At 49.4% G+C, this 20,132-nt stretch overlaps 1 pseudogene; it reads left to right on the top strand.

Moving 5' to 3' along the window:
• The first annotated feature begins 14,133 nt into the window (after positions 1-14,133).
• LOC117184804 (uncharacterized) lies at positions 14,134-17,864 on the top strand (annotated as a pseudogene).
• Positions 17,865-20,132: the final 2,268 nt, after the last annotated feature.

Here is a 20,132-nt window from a genome sequence, read left to right as displayed (position 1 = left end):
TGGTACTTACGCAGATAACAATTCCGATATCGCTAACCTATTTACTTAATTTTTTCAACTTTGCTACTCTGCTCCTTCTAATAACATGTCCTCTATTCTCGCCTCACCCCACGACTATCCTGCCTCGCACTCATATCCTATCCCTTTTAATAGTTCAAGTTGTACCACCCCCCCTTTATTGATTATGATGGCCTTATAACTAATTTAAAATCATGTACATTTTCTTTTTCCACTGGTCCAGATTTGGTTCCCAGTGCCGTGCTCAAACTCTGTGCGGATTCTCTTTGCGTGCCCCTCTTGAAACTGTTCAACCTCTCTCTCGAGGTTGGTGATTTTCCCACCGTCTGGAAAGAATCCTACATAATTCCTATTCATAAAAAGGGGTCTAAATCAGACGTCTCAAACTACCGTTGTATCTCCAATTTATCTGCCATTCCTAAACTCTTCGAAAAAATTATTACTTCTCAGCTCCAACACTTTTGTAGTTCCCTGTTATCAGAATCACAGCACGGATTTGTAAAACGTCGCTCCGTTTCGTCTAACCTCCTTGAATTTTCCTCCTTCGTAACTGCCGGATTTGCAAAGCAATGTCAAACTGACGTTGCTTATACTTATTTTAGTAAAGCTTTCGATTCAGTTAATCACAATCTCCTCATCCACAAACTATCTCTACTAGGATTTCCGACTAAACTTCTTCACTGGACTAATGCGTACCTTTGCAATCGTTCTCAGCGTGTCTGCTTCCAATCTTCTCTTTCTAAACCAGTTTTTGTCTCTTCGGGTGTGCCGCAAGGTAGCCAATTCGGGCCCTTCTTATTTAACCTCTTTATCAACGATCTTCCCCAAGTTTTAACGAATTCACGAGTCCTAATGTATGCTGACGATGTCAAGCTATGTTTTTCCTACAGCGATCCGGTGTCCCCGTTATTTCTTCAATCAGATCTCGACGCTCTCAACAATTGGTGTACTATTAACGCTCTTCCTCTTAACATTTCCAAATGTAACGTCATGACCTTCCATCGCAACAAGCCTTACCTTTTTGACTTTACAATTAATAACATTTCCTTGGAACGCCTGTACAAAGTTAATGACTTAGGCATTATCTTCGTTCCGAACTTTTGTTTTAATTCTCATATATCCGCTATTTCGAATAAAGCCAAAGGAGTACTTGGCTTTATCAAAAGTTGGTCGAAGGAATTTTCTGACCCCTATACCACTAAACTACTCTACGTTTCTCTTGTACGGCCTATCTTGGAATATGGTTCCTGTATCTGGTCTCCCCATTACCAAAAATATCAAGATATGCTTGAATCCGTTCAAAAACAATTCCTTATGTTTGTCCTGCGTGGACTTAATTGGGACCCCTCTCGTCATCTTCCTTCTTATGAGAGTCGGCTGAGCCTCATTAACTTACACTCTCTTGAAAGCCGTAGAACTTGTCATGGAATTCTCTTTCTCCACAAACTTCTCCTAGGCGAGGTTTAATCTTCGGCCCTCATTAGCCTTATCAGAATTGCTGTCCCATCCCGCCCGACTAGGCATTACTTTCCTCTCCGTCTTCCTCTCTGTCCTTCAAACTACTCTGACCATAAATATTTCCGTAGCCTTTGCCGCGATTACAATAAATTTGTCCATCTTTTTTCCTTTGATACTTGCGCTTCCAAAGTAAAATCTTCTTTAATGAATAATTTAAGTTAACTTCTTTCGGCCTTGTATTGTGTTACCGTACTTTCCAGTAGCAGATAATTTTATGATTTGTACATTTCTATTTTTACACAGTTTAACTGTCCATAGTTGAGCTCTAAACATTAAACATTAAACATTACAGGCAGTTATCATCTCAGTAGTGATGCTTACACCCACGCACTAGCACATCATGCTCACGAGGATCTGGACTCTTTAGTTCGATCGATCATGGATAAGGAACAAGTTAAGCCAAGTAACGTTACCACCGATGCTAGTGAGCACGCTGAGAAACACTTCGTTCATACGCACACCCGCAGAAACGATGGCGTGTACATCGTCCAACATCAGAGCAAGGATTCTGCTCCGCCGATGGGGTCCACATTGCCGCAAGCTCTAATTCTTGCTACTTTCAGTATTTCGTGTTGGTCCGACTCAGAAATTGGACTGCATTGGCTATCATCACCCCCACGGACTTGGAACAATTATGTTGGCAATCGCACTGCTGGGATTCTGGAAGTTTGCCCACGTAGCTGCTGGCAGTACATTCGCACTGAGGACAATCCCGCGGACTGTGCATCACGCGGACTTCTACCAAAGGATCTGGTAGAACATCAACTGTGGTGGAATGGACCACAAAGAATGGACCGAAGAATGGCAAGGACCGCCTGTCATCGTTTTTATCGTCATGGGAGCTTGAATATGCCCGCTCTAGATGTCCAGATGGACTTCTTCCAAGTGGAGTACAAACAGCTGAGCACTGGACGAGCACTGGACAAGCACTTTCTCAAAAATTCAAGTTGATTCACTACACTCCATTTGTTTCCTCCAGCGCAAAGGTACGAGCACACAACTCATGGCTGATCTTCCTGCCTTTCGCATTCAGCCCACCCGCTGCTTTCTACATTCTGGATTGGATTACGCTGGACCATTTACCATCAAGACATCAGCAGGTCGGACACCGAAGTTTGGCAAAGCTTGGTTTGCCATCTTTGTCTGTCTGTCCACCAAAGCAGTTCATCTCGAGCTCGTCAGTGATTTGACGACTCCTGCATTTATTGTCGTTTTCAAATGGTTTTGGTGTCGACGTGGCCCTATATCCGACTTGTACTCGGACAATGGCACAACATTCCATGGAGCCAGAAAGGAACGGAGATGCAAGCTCGCACGAAATGGCAGCAGCAGTCCAACGACATAAGAGCCTGAGAAATGAGCCTCGTAGTTTTTAGTTCAATGTTCATGTAAATTACAACTGCCTTATTCATACGCTCATGATTGTATTGCACCGCTTAAGTAACTATTTTTACGCGCATAGCTGTGTTGTTATTGCTCGTGTCCAAAACATAGCTGTAATGTTCTCGCATCGCCTGATATTTCAATTACCTTTTGGCTCGACTTCTTTTGGGAAGTAGAAGTTAGTCGAAATCTCTAGATGAAACCAACCGCACGCATAGTTTATACCGCCGTATCATAGACACCCCCGCTATTCATATACATGTGTAACATAACCACCCATATTAAATAACCAATATATGAAAATAAATAATCTCAATATATTAAAAGATTATACAGTCCACTCCATGGCTCCATGGCTTGGAGCCGATCGTTTTGGTTTTTAAAACCAACGGTCAGCTCCTTACAGCCGCTCCGCGTCTGCCTCATAAAAGTTTCCATATCTTTCTTCACCGCACGGCATGCCAACCCATTACGTTTGGCTATAGCCTCACTCATGAGGCCAGAAAATCCAGCGCATTTTGCGTGCCCGACGCTGTCGCAGAGCCAGCAGGGGACACTCGGCTGTTCGTGGGTGGTCTGTTTCTTGCTGGTTTTTTTGGTTCAGAATTTAAGTCTTTTTACCGAACAACAACTGTTCTCGGTGTCCGAAAAAAATCCCAACGTTAAAACGCTGGATGGCGTGGTACGCCAGCATTTAAACGCGTTGGAAGATAATACGGACTCAGAAGTAGCAACCTGTCATAGCAAAGAGTCACCCACCTATGTCATAGAGACAACTAATAAACCAGTCAACTGTTTAGAAAATCAAATCATTATCGATGAATCAAAAGTTCCCTAACCAAAAAACTTCATATTCTTTAAAAAAACGAGGGGGAACGTTGTGAGTTGCTGCGGAAACCGCAACTCTACGGTTATACCCGATACTAAGTCAGTATGGCTCTCCTCCGGCAGACGCCGCTAATATTTAACGACACGACAAAGAGTGCGTGCGAGAGAGACAGAAAATCAGTCTGAGCGTGACGTCGGGCGCTGCGTAGCCACTGCAAATTGATTTGTTCCTTTTGGCTATAAAAATGATCTGATCTGATCCAGATTCAGCAATCTGATAGATATGGTCGTTATCTATGATTCTGCGTTTTTAGTTTTCTCAAATCTGCAATATTGTGGATGCAACAGATTTTCGTCCTTTGTGGGGGCGGATGGGGGTGGGGCGAAATTCTGAGATATACGTTTTATAGTGACATCTTAAAGGAGTGTGTGTACCAAATTTGGTTACTCTAGCCTTAATAGTCTCTGAGATTTGTGGTTGCCTCAGATTTTCGTCCTTTGCGGGGGCAGAAGGGGGTGTGGCGAAATTTGGACAGGAAACGGTCAAGGTCCGATATCACAGGAGTGTGGATACCAAATTTGGTTGCTCTGGCTTTTATAGGTTCTGAGATCCTTGAACTCATATTTTGCAATTGGCAAAACCGACCATGAAACCTGTGTGTTAGAGTGAGACAGAGCGAGAAAGAGTGAAATTGTTTTCGTGATTCTGGCTGTAATAATTATACGATCTGGTTCCGATTTTGCACTCTAGAAGATATAGTCATCTTCTACGATTCTGCGTTTTTAGTTTTCTCGTATCGTCGAAATTGTGGATGCCACAGATTTTCGCCCTTTGTGGGGGCGGAAGTGGGCGGGGCAAAGTCTTGAAATATTTTTGGAGCAGTGACATATCACAGAAGTCTGGATCCAAAACATCGTTGCTCTAGCTCTTATAGTCTTTGAGCATTAGGCGCTGAAGGGGACGGACAGACGGACAGACGGACGGACGGACAGACGGACAGACAGACATGGCTCAATCGACTCGGCTATTGATGCTGATCAAGAATATATATACTTTATAGGGTCGGAAACGATTCCTTCTGGACGTTACACACATCCACTTTTACCACAAATCTAATATACCCCAATACTCATTTTGAGTATCGGGTATAAAAACAAGACAAATCATAAAATTCTCCAGCCGCGACTCGTTACTAAAAACCCTAATAATTGTGGTAAAAGCCGACGTAATTAATACAATCATTGCAAACGACCAATATTAGCATTCATTCAGCCTAAATTAGTCCAAGCGTTCCCTTTAACAACATTTAAACATTGTTAGTTTTTTTAACGGACATTACAGATCCTTCTGAGGAGAGAGAAATAATGACAACGGAACATAACCGAGCCCATCGGGCAGCTCAGGAAAATGTTAAGCAAGTCTTAAAAGACTATTTTTTCCAAAAATGACACGGTACGATACAGAACACATTGTACCACAAATAGTGTGTGAGAGAGAAAGAGAGAGTGAGCAAACGCGTGGCTGGGTTTGCGTAGCAAATTGATTTTTCCCTTCTTGCTATAATAATAATCTGATTTGATCGAGTCAGTCTAACAGAAATGGTCATTCTCTACGATTTTGCGTGTTTGGTTTTTTGGTTACGTAGGGGAAAAGGTTCGCCCGTGGCGAAGGTTCAGTTGTGGCCCACCCTACTTAAATTTTCACAGAAAGGACACAAATCTGTCTACAAGTCTACCACTACACAATGTTTTTATGCGAATGGTAAAGAGATCAGACTTCTAGACTATAAATTTATTATATTTTTTTGATTCAACAGCGATAGCCTACATAATGAACGTAATCTCAATTTATTTGTGCTGTTTGAAAATCACTTCCAAATATGGGTGTGGCCACTCATTTTGGTTCGGGTATGGCCACTCAATTTGGTTCGGGTATGGCCACTCAATTTGATTCGGGTTTGGCCACCCCTTTTTTGACAAATATATCAAAATAATAGAGCTCTACTATCTTCTAGTACCACTGTACTTGTACTATTAGTTCTTTCTACATTCTGCATTGGATTACGCTAGACCAGCTACAATCAAGACATCAGCCTTCTCCGCTCGCCGGAACCAGGTACCAGCTCCCTGCGTACGGAAGGGCCGAAGCGTTCCAGGGAGGGGATGAAGGCAAAAGCTCAGTATAAGGCGGCCCTCAAGTTACTGAGCCGGCTCCAGGGCAAGGCGGATATCTCCCAAGAGGAGAAGTCCAAGCTAGCCTGGGCTGAGCAACGGGTACAGGAGGGCCGCGAATACTACGCGCAGTTGCCGCAGATGAAGGCAACAAACGGTGGATTCGCCAACAAGGTGGAGGAGATGTTGGCCACCAAGAGGCAACGCTCGATCGAGAGTGCTGCCAAAGACACTCCGGCCAGCAAGCGGCAACGCGGGCCCAAGGTGGCCACCCCCCAGCCGAAGACGAGGAAGCCGAGGCAGAAGGCCATGAGCGAGGTGTCCAAGAGACATCTCATTGTGGCCTTGATCGATCGCAGCGATGAGAACGGGAAGATGACGGCGGCGCAGTGGAAGTTAGTCCATGCGCAGCTCGTCGAGGCACTGTTCTCGCGAATGGAGGAGGACCCTAGCGCTCCCATGCCCACGTTCGATGGAGCGGGATGGCTGATCGGGGTCAAAATCCTCAAATGCAACGACGACCCAACGCGGCAGTGGCTAGTGCAGAAGGTGCCCCTACTGGGAGCTCTGTGGGAGGGGGCCAAGCAGGAGATGGTAGACAGGGAGCTGATCCCGTCCATACCAAAGGCGAAGGTGCTCTTCCCCATTGCTGTCCAGGGGGAGCGAGCACTGAAGCTGCTGCAGAGGCAAAATCCGGACGTGCCAACGGCTGATTGGAAGGTTCTGCATGCCGGTAGCCCACTACCCAACGAGGGGGGCCAGCACGTGATCCTCCAGATCAGCAAGGTGGCGGAAGACATCCTGTATCCCAAGTTCGGGAAGATGGCGTGGGGCGTAGGTAGCGTATACCTACGGCTGAAAAAGCGCCACCCCGAGGATAAAGATGCGCACACCCTCCAGGCAGGCGAGGTCGAGAAGGACCTAGGTCTGGAGACAATAGTAGAGGCCGCCCAGGGTCTTGCACTGAACGACTCGGAGGAGGAGGAAGACGGTGACGGGGACCTGACAATCATAGTCAACCCGTCGTGCGAGTTACCGCCGTACTCGTACGGAAGGGAATCCACGCTCATCTTATGTCTCATTAACGCAAGGATGACCTGACGGTGGTGATGCTGGAGAGCGAGGAAAAGCGCCTAATGGCAGCTTCCTGCTACATGGCACACGACAGGCCCGCCCCACCGGAAGAACTTAGGAGTCTGGTGACAGAAGCCGGCTCCAAAAATCTCCAACTCCTCATCGGTGCAGACGCCAACGCCCATCACAATGTGTGGGGAAGCCCTGACATCAACGATAGAGGTGAGTCACTCCTAGACTTTATCTTATCCACTAACTTAGATGTAGCAAACGTGGGGGAGGAACAAACCTTCGTGGGTCCCACCTCGTAAAACGTACTAGACCTAACTCTTGTCACGGGAAAGATTACCTTGGTATCTGACTGGAGAGTCCTCGAAAGACCATCCTTCTCAGACCATAAGTACATTCAGTTCAAGTGCGAATTCAAACACTCTTCGAAGATAACAGTCTATAGAAACCCCCGAAACACAAACTGGGTAAAGTTTAAAAAGACTGTTACTTCGAAGCTCGCGAATCCGGGCTCAGTGAAATCCGCGGAGGATATTGAGAAGTCCCTAAAGACCCTATCCAACGAGCTACTGAACGCCTACCATGCATCATGCAAACCCTCGAGAACGAAGAGGAGGTCCAAGCCACTCTGGTGGAACTGAGATCTCTCTCTCCAAAGGAACAACCTCAAAGAATTCTTCAAGATCGCCAAACAAGCGAACGAAGAGATTGTCAATGAGGAATATAAAATCCTACTTAGGAGCTACAAGAAGGAAATACGTAAGGCACAAAGGAACTCGTGGAGAAACTTCTGCTCCAACATTGAGAAAGTGCCCGAAACCGCTAGGCTCCGGAAGCTGCTCTCAAAGCAGCCTACAGTACAGAGCCAACTAAAACTAGACAACGGACAGTGGACGGAGGGCAGTAAAGAAGCCGTAACAGCACTAATGGAGGCGCACTTCCCTGGATGCACCGAGGTCACTGACGCCAAAGAGCATCAGGACCTAGCAACTGAGGAACAGCACCCCCCAATAGGTCTGTTAACCACTAAGAGAATCCACTGGGCCATAGATCCTTCGCGGCCATAAAAGCACCAGGACTGGACGAGATATTCCCAGCCATGATGCAGTTGACCAAAGAGGTTATTACCGCATGGCTCTTCGCAATATACTCAGCATGCCTAAGTACGGGCTATATCCCCATCCAATGGAGAACCTCGAGAGTTGTCTTCCGCCCTAAGGCAGGAAAGTGCAGCCACGTGAGTCCCAAGGATTACAGACCGATAAGCCTTACCTCCTTTCTATCAAAAACACTAGAAAAGCTGTTGGATTTACACATCAGGAATGAGGTAGGGGGACTGATGTCAACAAACCAACACGCCTACACCAAGGAGAAATCAGTGGAGACGGCATTACACTCGCTAGTAGCCACCATCGAGAGCGCCCTTCATAACAAAAAGTATGCTTTGGGAGCATTTGTGGACATCTCAGGAGCATTCAACAACGTGGCAACAACTGCAATACCAAGTCGCCTAGAAGCGAATAACATACACCCTGCAATCAACGTCTGGATCAAAAACCTCCTAAGTTGTAGACGGGTGCAATCGGAGTGGGACACAGCTTCCATGGTAAAGGGGGCACACAGAGGCACACCTCAAGGTGGAGCAGGTGGCTCTGCTCTGTATTACAGGGGCGCTGAGGTCAACCCCAACAAAAGCACTCGAAACTGTACTCGGAATCGACCCCCTGGACATTCATGCTCGCCTGATTGCGGGAAAGGCATCACAACGCCTTATAGCATCAGGAAACCTATCCATACAAGGATACGGGCACAGTTCAATTGGCAGGGACATGACCAGATCAACTGATTACATGACCCCCCAAACTTGCCTTGACGTCAAAACAACCACATCTTTGGGACCTGAAGACTGGAAAATTGGAAGGGACCAAACTGAGCACCTCAACATATACACAGACGGCTCCAAGATGGAAGGAGGAGTAGGAGCGGGCCTATACTGCAAAGACCCTGAGATAAGGCTATCGTATAAGCTACCGGACCAATGCAGCATATTCCAGGCAGAAGTTTTTGCCATCGGGAAGGCAGCGGAGGTCGCTCTCCTCACAGAACGAGCACACGATGCGGTCAACCTATTCGTCGACAGCCAAGCGGCGATAAGATCCATGCAGGCGTCCGCGGTCAGTTCCAGAAGTGTCTTGGCGAGCAGGGAGGCATTAGACATCCTAAGCACAACAAAGACAGTGCGGATCTATTGGGTTCCCAGCTACCAGGGCATCGAAGGAAACGAAGCGGCGGACGTACTAGCTACGGAAGGCGTCGGGCTGGAGAATAGGAGAACCGGGAACGTGCCTGTCTCCCTTGGAACGCTGCAATGCGATCTAGAGAAGCAGGCCAGAACAGAGACTGATAACAGGTGGAACAGTACCACCACCTGCAAAACCTCGAAGATAATGTGCAAGGAACGCAACGAGAAACTTAGTAACTACCTACTGCACCTACCACGAAAAGACTGTAGATTGCTAGTGGGAATACTTACAGGTCACTGTCTGGCTGCTGCACATGCAGCTAAGCTGGGCATAACCAAAAAGAGACAGCTGTAGGAAATGTGATGAACCTGGGGCTATCGAAACCCTGGAACATCGCATCTGCTACTGACCGGCTCTCTCAAGGGCAACGAGGAGATACCTGGGCGCCCCAGTGCTGGCATCACTGGAAGATGCCTCCAAAAGGACGCCACAGGAACTTCTGGCCTATGCTAAAAACACCTCGATTCTCGGTCAGATTGGCCTATGCGTGGCCCCGCCGCGGGCCGTCCGGGTTAACCTAACCTAAGACATCAGCAGGTCGGACACCGAAGTTTGGCAAAACTTGGTTCGCCATCTTTGTTTGTCCACCAAAGCAATTCATATCGAGCTCGTCAGTGATTTGACGACTCCTGCATTTATCGCCGCCTTCAAATGGTTTTGGTCTCGATGTGACCCCATATCCGATTTGTACTCAGACAATGGCACAACATTCCATGGGGCCAGAAAGGAACTAACGGAGATGCAACGGATAGCTGTATCTCAAAGTCAGGACGAGGAAATTGCTAATTTTCTGACGAGTCAGGAAATCAACTGTAACTTCATTCCGCCGTCTGCCCCGCATTTTGGAGGTCTTAAGGCGACGCGTACGATCTATTAAGCTCCACCTTCGACGAGTTATTCAATATAATTTCAATAATATTCAACAATGTTAACTCAGATTGAATGTTTACTCAACTCTCGCCCACTGTGCGCGCCCAGCGATCACAGCTTGGATCCCCTTACCGCCGCTCATTTTCTTACAGGTCAACCTCACATGTCGGTGCCGGAGCCGTCCTTGTTAGACGTCAACATGAACAGACTGCAGCGTTGGAGACAACTGCAAGCCAAGGTTTAAGGATTCTGGAAACGTTGGAGTCTGGAATACCTTACTTCCTTGCAACCTCGCACGAAATGGCAGCAGGAGTCCAACGACATAACCGTGGACACTCTTGTGATACTGAAGGAGCCGAATCATACGCTAGCAAGTGGCTGCTGGGGCGAATCACCGAAGTTCATCCTGGCCAAGACGAGAGGGTTCGAGTGGTCACCATAAAAACAGCCCGAGGAGTTTACAAAAGACCTATTACCAAACTTGCTGTGCTTCCCTTGTTCTGAACAGTCGTTTGGGGGGGCGCCGGTATGTTGAGAAATGAGCCTCGTAGTTTTTAGTTCAATGTTCATGTAAATTACAACTGGGGCGAATCACCGAAGTTCATCCTGGCCAAGACGAGAGGGTTCGAGTGGTCACCGTAAAAACAGCCCGAGGAGTTTACAAAAGACCTATTACCAAACTTGCTGTGCTTCCCTTGTTCTGAACAGTCGTTTGGGGGGGCGCCGGTATGTTGAGAAATGAGCCTCGTAGTTTTTAGGCTTATGTTCATGTAAATTACAACTGCCTTATTCATACGCTCATGATTGTATTGCACCGCTTAAATAACTATTTTTACGCGCATAGCTGTGTTGTTATTGCTCGTGTCCAAAACATAGCTGTAATGTTCTCGCATCGCCTGATATTTCAATTACCTTTTGGCTCGACTTCTTTTGTGGAGTAGAAGTTAGTCGAAATCTCTAGATGAAACCAACCGCACGCATAGTTTATACCGCCGCAACATAGACACCCCCGCTATTCATATACATGTGTAACATAACCACCCATATTAAATAACCAATATATGAAAATAAATAATCTCAATATATTAAAAGATTATACAGTCCACTCCATGGCTCCATGGCTTGGAGCCGATCGTTTTGGTTTTTAAAACCAACGGTCAGCTCCTTACAGCCGCTCCGCGTCTGCCTCATAAAAGTTTCCATATCTTTCTTCACCGCACGGCATGCCAACCCATTACGTTTGGCTATAGCCTCACTCATGAGGCCAGAAAATCCAGCGCATTTTGCGTGCCCGACGCTGTCGCAGAGCCAGCAGGGGACACTCGGCTGTTCGTGGGTGGTCTGTTTCTTGCAGGTTTTTTTTGGTTCAGAATTTAAGCCTTTTTACCAAACAACAACTGTACTCGGTGTCCGAAAAAAATCCCAACGTTAAAACGCTGGATGGCGTGGTACGCCAGCGTTTAAACGCGTTGGAAGATAATACGGACTCGGAGGTAGCAACCTGTCATAGCAAAGAGTCACCCACCTATGTCATAGAGACAACTAATAAACCAGTCAACTGTTTAGAAAATCAAATTGTTCAGGCCAGCAATAGACAGTTTCCGCGCACTGTGCCGGCTCCGCGCGCCTCGGTCCCGGCTCGCGCTCGCGCGCTCGGAGGGGCGCTCGGATCCACAATCCACGATCCACACGGCGCTCACCGCAGCATAAAGGCAGCATAAAGCATAGATCATAAGGCATAGAGAGGCAGTTGCGTTTTCCACCCCGTTACAAGCCGCCGTCGCACATACGCGCGTCTACAATTCACACACCTATACGCAAATACATGGAATACATTTATTGAAACCGAATCTGTCTTTTCCTTTGGATATTTTCCCACTCATCGCTGGCAACTCGCTCCGGTGATCCGCCCTCCTACAAGCATTGGTCCTTCGAGCCGGATCTTCGCCTTCCCCATAAGGAGAAGCTCACCCCAGCCAGCATCGGCGGATCGCTCCAAGTGTAAGATAAGTACAACCCTTCGATTGTGCCCAACAACAGTGCAGTGATTTTGTGCGAGTTTCCCATCCCAGTCCGAGTTCCCGCGGCATATGTACATATATGCCTTTCTCGCTCTAGCTCCAAATTAAACCATACTTCGTTCTGCCAACGGTTGTGGCCTCCTATTTCTCCAAAGGTTTAATTTGATCCGAGCTAGCTCCTGCGTTCCTCCTCCGATCCAGTGCCCACACTAATATATAGCTGTCTGTAAATCATATTCCTACCGCTCCCAGCTACCAGCTGAGCTTTCGTTGCTGACAAATGCACATGCACACCAACATACATACATATGTACATATGTACATACGTACATATGTACATGTACATGTACATATGTACAGCCAAGCGGCAACAAACAAAAAGACATATTCTTGCAATTAATTTGTTGTTCATTCCGTGCATGCTCAACGGGTTATAGTTCTTTCGTTTGTTTTAAAGAATATAGAATAACAAATCACAAATCACAACCAATCTTTATTTAACTCATTATATTGCCAATAAAAATAAAACACGACTCCATACATATCATCTTACATATGCGCACGCATTTTCAACTAACAACTCTTGCACATCTGTATATACATACATATATTGTATTGTATTGTATATAAAACGGTTACTCCGTTTTTTTTTTACCCGTTGTTTCAATCTCGTCAAAAGGGGGGGTCGTTAATCCAAGCCACGGTACCTAGCACTTACACCCATACACACACACACATACAAGCAACAGCAGCGATGCATTCTTTTCGTTTTTCCTTTCGCTTTCGCTTCTCCACCGTTTGCTTGCGTTGTTGTTGGTGGGAGAATATTTTTCGGTGCCGCGCTTGACCGTAACGGAACGCCAAGTGACGCGCTACCCTGCTTTTCAAGGGTATATTGTTTTGAACATTCGGTTTGCAACCGACTCTATATAGGGGGACCTTGTGCATCAATATCATTGCTCATCCATTAGTCACTCTTGGTTGGACATTTTTTTTTGTATTTGATCGTAGTATTTTATATTTATATTCCGGCCACGGTGCCCGACTTCTACTATATAAATACTCGCGATAAATTCCGCCAAGGCCACATATCCACGGTTCGTCGTGCAAAACTTCCACTTCTCCATTTCCGCTCACCTGCTTTGCGACTCTGATACGCGTTATCGCAAATCCATCAGCCAACCATGCCCACTGGTGAGAAGAAATCTCGCAAGAAGTTTAAGCGGGTGAGTTCGCTGAGTTTAACCCATCCACCCAGCTCCAACGGCTCAATCGCTACGCCCACATCTTCCCGTCCGGCCCCAACTGAGCGAGGTCCGACCACGTCCAGGGCTCACACACCACATGCCTTTGAGGCCTTGTTGCTCCCCTCGGTCGTCCCTCGCACGGTTCCGAGCACTTTGGCCCAATCGGCCGCCAGTTCCGCACGGTCTAAGTTTGCCTTGGCTGCAAGCAGACTGACAGGCTTCGACCAGAAGCTCAGCGCTCCAGATGCTAGCACACCAACCCGCTCGATCTCCCAAGTCCATCGAGATCAACTCCGAAGCCTGTGGGCGAAGGTGGACGCGGAGTTCGAGGCCTGTGTGGAGGCGATAACGGAAGTAGATCCAGAGGAGGTAGCTGACGTCCAGGGGATGTACGATGACTGCTACGCGGTCTACGCGAAATGCCTTGCCGAACTGAACGATCAGCTCGAACCCCCGACTGTCCCTCACACGCCTCAACTGGCCGACGTCCGGCGGTTGCCGTCTTCCTCCATGTGACACTGAAGTTTTCAGTGGGGACTACCAGCAGTGGCCTTCGTTCCGAGACCTGTTCACCACCATCTACATAGGAAACCCGAAGTTGGCTCCAGTGGAAAAACTGTTCCCCCTCAACAAAAAGAAGAGCGGTGAGGGCCACGACATAGTGGCACAGGCTCCACTCGCGAACGAAGGGTTCGCGTCCGCATGGAGCGCCCTCCGTGAGCGTTTCCAGAACAAGAGGCTGATACTCAAAGCCCAGCTGAAGATCCTTTTCAGTCTGCCCCAAATCCGCACCGAGTCAGCTGCAGCGCTAAAAGAGCTTCAGAGGGCCGTCCACAAGTGCCTTACGACACTCAACCACTCCGAGGTCTCCACAGACAGCATTTTCGCTGACGGAGTGTTAGTGTACCTCATATCCGCGAAGTTGCCGAAAACGACTTTGGAGCTTTGGGAGCAGTCCGTGACACACAAGTCCGAAATTCCCACCTGGCACGCTATGGACAAGTTCCTGGCGGAGCGGTACCTGTCTCTCGAGGTGACCGAGGACGGCCATCCAGGCATGGAGACTCAGGCCCACTCCAGGGCGAGTCTACCCATGTCAGAGAGGTCAAAGGGCAATCCCAACCCTTTCCGTTCCCAAGAGAGCCCTGTTGCAAGGCGGGTTCACTCTTTCGGAACAACTGTGGATCCGAAGCGGAGAGCGTGTGGTCTTTGCTCCAAAGAGAACCATCCGATCCGGGTATGCCCTCAATTCCTTCAGATGAGACCTGATGCTCGCTCCAGCTATATTAAGCAAAAAATGCTTTGCTTAAACTGTTTCGCAAGAGGTCACCAGATTCGTGAATGCCAAAGCGCCCCCAACTGCAACACGTGTGGAGACCGGCATCATACGCTGCTGCACCGTGGCACTCCAGTTTCCAGCCAATCCGTGCCCAATTCCGTACCACTTCCGACTCCTGCCGAAGCTCAGCCTAGCGTTCAGAACTATTTCGCCTCCGGCAAGAGGGCGGTACTCCTAGGCACGGCTATTATAAATATTTTCCACTTGGGGACAAATTTTCGCGTCCGCGCTCTAATCGACCCGGGCTCCGAGGCGACGTTCATTACGGAACGTCTCTTCCAGATCATTAAGTTGCCATTCCGACTCGCCCAGGCACAGGTCTCGGGCCTCAATCAGACAATATCCACTCAGTCCAAGAAACTCTGCCATTTTTCCATCCGTTCCCCGACTAAGCCGGGCTTACAATTGGACGCCACAGCCTATGTCCTGCCGGAACTATCAGGTAGCCTTCCCTCCCATCCGATCCCGCAACACTCGTTGCGAGACTTGCCGAACCTGCCATGGGCAGACCCGACATTTTACGAAAGCTCACAAATAGATGTCCTGATTGGTGCCGACATCCTTCCATCCATCCTCTTGAGCGGCTCACAGACGAACATCCGTGGATCTCTCCTCGGACAGGAAACCATTTTCGGGTGGGTTCTTACAGGCCCAGTGCCAAACACGGTACAAGGCCGGGTCGCATCCTTCTCCACGCAAATTTCCACCGAGCTAGAGACTCCGTTGGACAAACTCCTCACAAAGTTTTGGGAGGTGGAGGACATTCCTACTAAAATAGAAAGCGAGTCGGATTCGTACTGCGAAAGAAATTTCCTCCGAACTACGTCAAGAACACCAAGCGGGAAATACGTCGTCACGTTACCGTTTCGCGACCCAGATCATCTCGGATCAGATCTGGGGTATTCAAGGGCAGCCGCGCTGGCCCAGTTCCTAAGAAACGAAAATCGCTTGAAAAGAAACGGTCCCCTACAAGAGCAGTACGACACCGTAATCCAAGAATACCTAGAGCTTGAACATATGACAGAAGTTCCTCCGACTCATGGGTCCTCAACCTACTACCTTCCGCACCACGCTGTCTTCAAGCCTGAGAGCACTACCACGAAGGTCCGCGTGGTATTTAACGCATCCAGCCCGTCGACCAACGGTGTGAGTTTAAATGATCTTCTGCACGCCGGCCCGGTCCTCCAATCTGACTTGACCCTCCAGATCCTGAAGTGGCGTTATTTCCGGTACGTTTTCAACGCGGACATCACCAAGATGTATCGCCAAATTTGGGTTGACCCGAAACACACCCCTTTCCAGCGAATATTATTTCGAAACAAGGAGGGACTCATCCGAGACTATGAACTTAAGACCGTAACCTTCGGAGTCAATTGCGCTCCTTTTCTTGCCATCCGAGTGTTGCAACAGCTAGCAAGCGACGTCCAGTCCAGATTTCCGAAAACAAGTCGCATTATCCGATCATTCATGTATGTCGACGATGTCCTAGCCGGAGCGGATTCTACCGATGAGGCTCGACTAACGATCCGCGAGTTGCAGGCCGCACTTAGCTCTGCAGGTTTTCCGCTGCGGAAGTGGACTTCAAACCACAAAGCTATTCTGGCAGGAATTCCGAGTGCTCATCGTCTCCACACAGATTTTCTGGAGATGGAGGAAGAGAGCACGGCTAAGACTCTCGGGATTCGCTGGAAAGCGACTTCAGACGAGTTTTTTTTTGTCCCTCCCGAGTTAGCGCCTGAGTCGTCATACACCAAGCGAGCAGTTCTGTCCCAGATCGCAAGGCTGTTCGACCCCGCGGGGTGGTTGGCCCCATTCATTGTTCGGTCCAAGATCTTCATGCAAGAAATCTGGTTGCAGGACCTGGGATGGGACGATGAGCTTCCAAGCGAGATGCGCCAGCGCTGGCAAAGTTTCCTGCGGAGCTACTCCGCTCTCGACAAAATCCATATTCCAAGATGGGTCGGCTCCCGGCCAGCGGTAAAAGTCGAACATCATGGGTTCTGCGATGCATCCGAGAGGGCTTACGGTGCCGCCATCTACGTCCGCATTGAGATTGACCGTTTGGTCGAGGTGCAGCTTCTCACAGCGAAAACGCGAGTCGCACCCGTGAAAACCGTGTCGCTCCCCCGGTTAGAGCTTTGCGGGGCAGTGCTTTTGTCCGAAATGGCGGCGGCTATCCTGCCGAATATGCCAACAGCAAGTACGAGCTGCTATTGCTGGACCGATTCCACCATAGTCCTCGCCTGGCTGGCAAAGCCCGCGTGTCACTGGACCACGTTCGTGGCCAACCGAGTGACTAGGATATCTCAAGCGACCGATATTGAGAAGTGGTGCCACGTTCCATCCGAACAGAACCCCGCGGACTTAGCCAGCAGAGGCGTGCCGTTACAGGAGTTGGTGGAGAACCAACTCTGGTGGCACGGACCAACTTGGCTGCAGAAGGGCCGAGATCAATGGCCGGCACCAGTTAATAACTCCCCCGTTATGACCTTAGAGCAGCGAACTGTAAAAGCCCATTTCGCACTCAACCCAGCCGAAGACTTCCTCGAACGATTCTCCAATTGGAGAGAGCTCTACGAGTCCGTGCATATATCCTGCGCTTCACCAAGCGCTGCCGGGAGTTAGCCACCGCGCAAAAGGGCCATTTTACGAGCGGCGAAATTACCGAAGCTGAAAAAACTCTTATCCTAGAGACGCAGCGTAGAGAATACCCCGAAAAGTATCGCTGCCTAAGCGGTAAGCGGCCAACGCCAAGGTCAAGTTCTATCCTGAACATGAACCCTTTCCTAGACCGCCGGATCCTCTGAAGTGATAAGATACGACGAACGACATCCAATCATTCTCCAATATAATTGTCGATTGTCTCGCCTTCTCGCGCAATTTACACACCGGATAACTCTTCACGGCGGCAACCAATTGATGGTGCGCCTCATTCGATCAAAGTATTGGATTCCAAAGGTTCAAAGGCTTATGAAGGGGGTTGTGAGCTCCTGCAAGGTCTGCGTTATTCACAAAAGAAGGTTGCAAACCCAAATGATGGGAGATCTCCCAACCGAGCGGTCGTCCTGTTCCAGACCGTTTACGCATACAGAGATTGATTACGCGGGTCCTTTCGAAATACGGAACTATACAGGGAGAGCATGTCTGATCACGAAGGGGTATGTGTGCGTATTCGTGTGTTTTTCCACAAAGGCGATACATTTAGAACCCACGTCCGACCTCACCACCGAAAAATTTCTCGCCGCCTTCGCTCGTTTCGTCGCAAGGCGCGGATGTCCACAGCGTATCCATTCAGATAATGGAAAAACTTTCGTTGGTGCAGCAACCCTGCTTTCCAGTGACTTCCTTGACGCGTTTAAGGACTCGGTACTGATGCGTATAGCCATCAGCGGGTTTCGTGGCGCTTCATCCCACCAGGAGCTCCACATATGGGAGGCCTATGGGAAGCCGGAGTGAAGAGTTTCAAAACTCTCTTCTACAAGGCCACGTCCACTCGGAGGTATACGTTTGAAGAGCTTTCTACGCTGCTCGCGAAGATTGAAGCGTGCCTCAATTCCAGGCCGCTCTCACCGATGTCCGATGATCCGACGGAGCTGCTAGCCCTCACTCCCGGGCACTTCCTTATTGGGGGGCCCTTAATGAGTACGGCCGAGCCCGAAATAAAGGGGAACCTTAATTCGATCATCAATCGGTGGCAGCATTTGAAGGCCCTCAACCAACAGTTCTGTCAAAGGTGGAAGGAGGAATACCTCAAGGAGCTCCACAAGCGGACTAAGTGGCAGACGCCGACGCCAAATCTGCAGGTTGGCGATATGGTGGTCATCAAGGAGGATAACCTGCCGTCCAACGAATGGCGGCTCGGAAGGATAACTTCCGTGTATCCCGGTGCCGACGACAGGGTCCGTGTGGTGGATATCCTTACTGCCCGCGGTACCCTCAAAAGACGGATTGTCAAGGTCGTTCTCCTGCCAGTAGAACCCCGTAGTTCCATCCAACAATAACGTGAATGTGCACTTGTCCCATTCACAGCTCCGTACTAATACTTCTTCGACTTCTCTATTCCATCCTAGTTCCATCCTCATCCAGACATGGCCCCACGGATCCGCGCCAGCCGCACCACGGAGAGCCGGCGTGATCGAGGGATCAACTCGTACCGTTGCCGGGTCTGCCGAGGAATTCATCCGCTACGGACCTGTCACCATTTCCTTCGCCTGAGCCCTGAGAAGAGACTCCGAGCTGTCCTCATTAACAAATATTGCGGGAACTGCCTGGCCCACCAACACTCCGGCCAGGATTGTCGCAGTGGCGGGCTGTGCAAAAACCACCACACTCTACTCCACATAGCCTCGTCTCGTCGTCCAGTCCGCTTGGCCTCAGGAGCATCGTCCCCATCTACAGCGTCTACGTCAAACGCCGACCTCGGCGTCCAGCCCGCTCAGCCTCGGCTGCATCGTCGCCATCCACGTCGGCCCACGCCGACCGCCGCCCGCGTCTCCCCGTGAGCCGCCCCGTGGCAGGGCCCCCGTCACCATCCGTCGACTCACTTCTACAACATCGAAGCCTCATCATACTCCCGACGGCGCTGGTGGTCTTGGATACGGGTTCCAAAAACTTCGAGACGGCGGCGCTCATCGACCCATGCACGCCGGTGAGCTGTATTGACGACTCCTTGGCCAGCGCCTTCAAGTTGCCCACCACTTGTGTGGGGGACGAGAAAGCGTGTACGGCGGTGATCCACGCCAAAATGGGCGACTTCCAGTTGGAGACGATGCTCAAGGTCGAGCCACGTGTGCGCATCCGCACGCCTATCCGACAGCTGAGCGATTCCGTGCGGGCGCGTTTCGGTGACCTGAGGCTTGCCGATGAACAATTCCATCGACCGGCGACAATCTCGCTCATCTTGGGAGCAGATGTCTACCCGAAGGTGATCCAGCCCGGGTTCCTTGCGCGTGAGGACGGCCTGCCGGTGGCCCAGAGCACCGTTTTTGGATGGATCGTGTCGGGGGCGTGCACCCAGCCATAGGCCACCCCATTATACTTTGCAATCCTGCAAGGGGGGGGGGAGGATGTTCAGGCCAGCAATAGACAGTTTCCGCGCACTGTGCCGGCTCCGCGCGCCTCGGTCCCGGCTCGCGCTCGCGCGCTCGGAGGGGCGCTCGGATCCACAATCCACGATCCACACGGCGCTCACCGCAGCATAAAGGCAGCATAAAGCATAGATCATAAGGCATAGAGAGGCAGTTACGTTTTCCACCCCGTTACAAGCCGCCGTCGCACATACGCGCGTCTACAATTCACACACCTATACGCAAATACATGGAATACATTTATTGAAACCGAATCTGTCTTT

The sequence above is a fragment of the Drosophila pseudoobscura genome, chromosome X (genome assembly GCF_009870125.1).
Source record: "Drosophila pseudoobscura strain MV-25-SWS-2005 chromosome X, UCI_Dpse_MV25, whole genome shotgun sequence".
Taxonomy (NCBI): domain Eukaryota; kingdom Metazoa; phylum Arthropoda; class Insecta; order Diptera; family Drosophilidae; genus Drosophila; species Drosophila pseudoobscura.
Note: the sequence above shows the minus strand (reverse complement) of the source record. Positions and strands in the feature narration are given on the sequence as shown.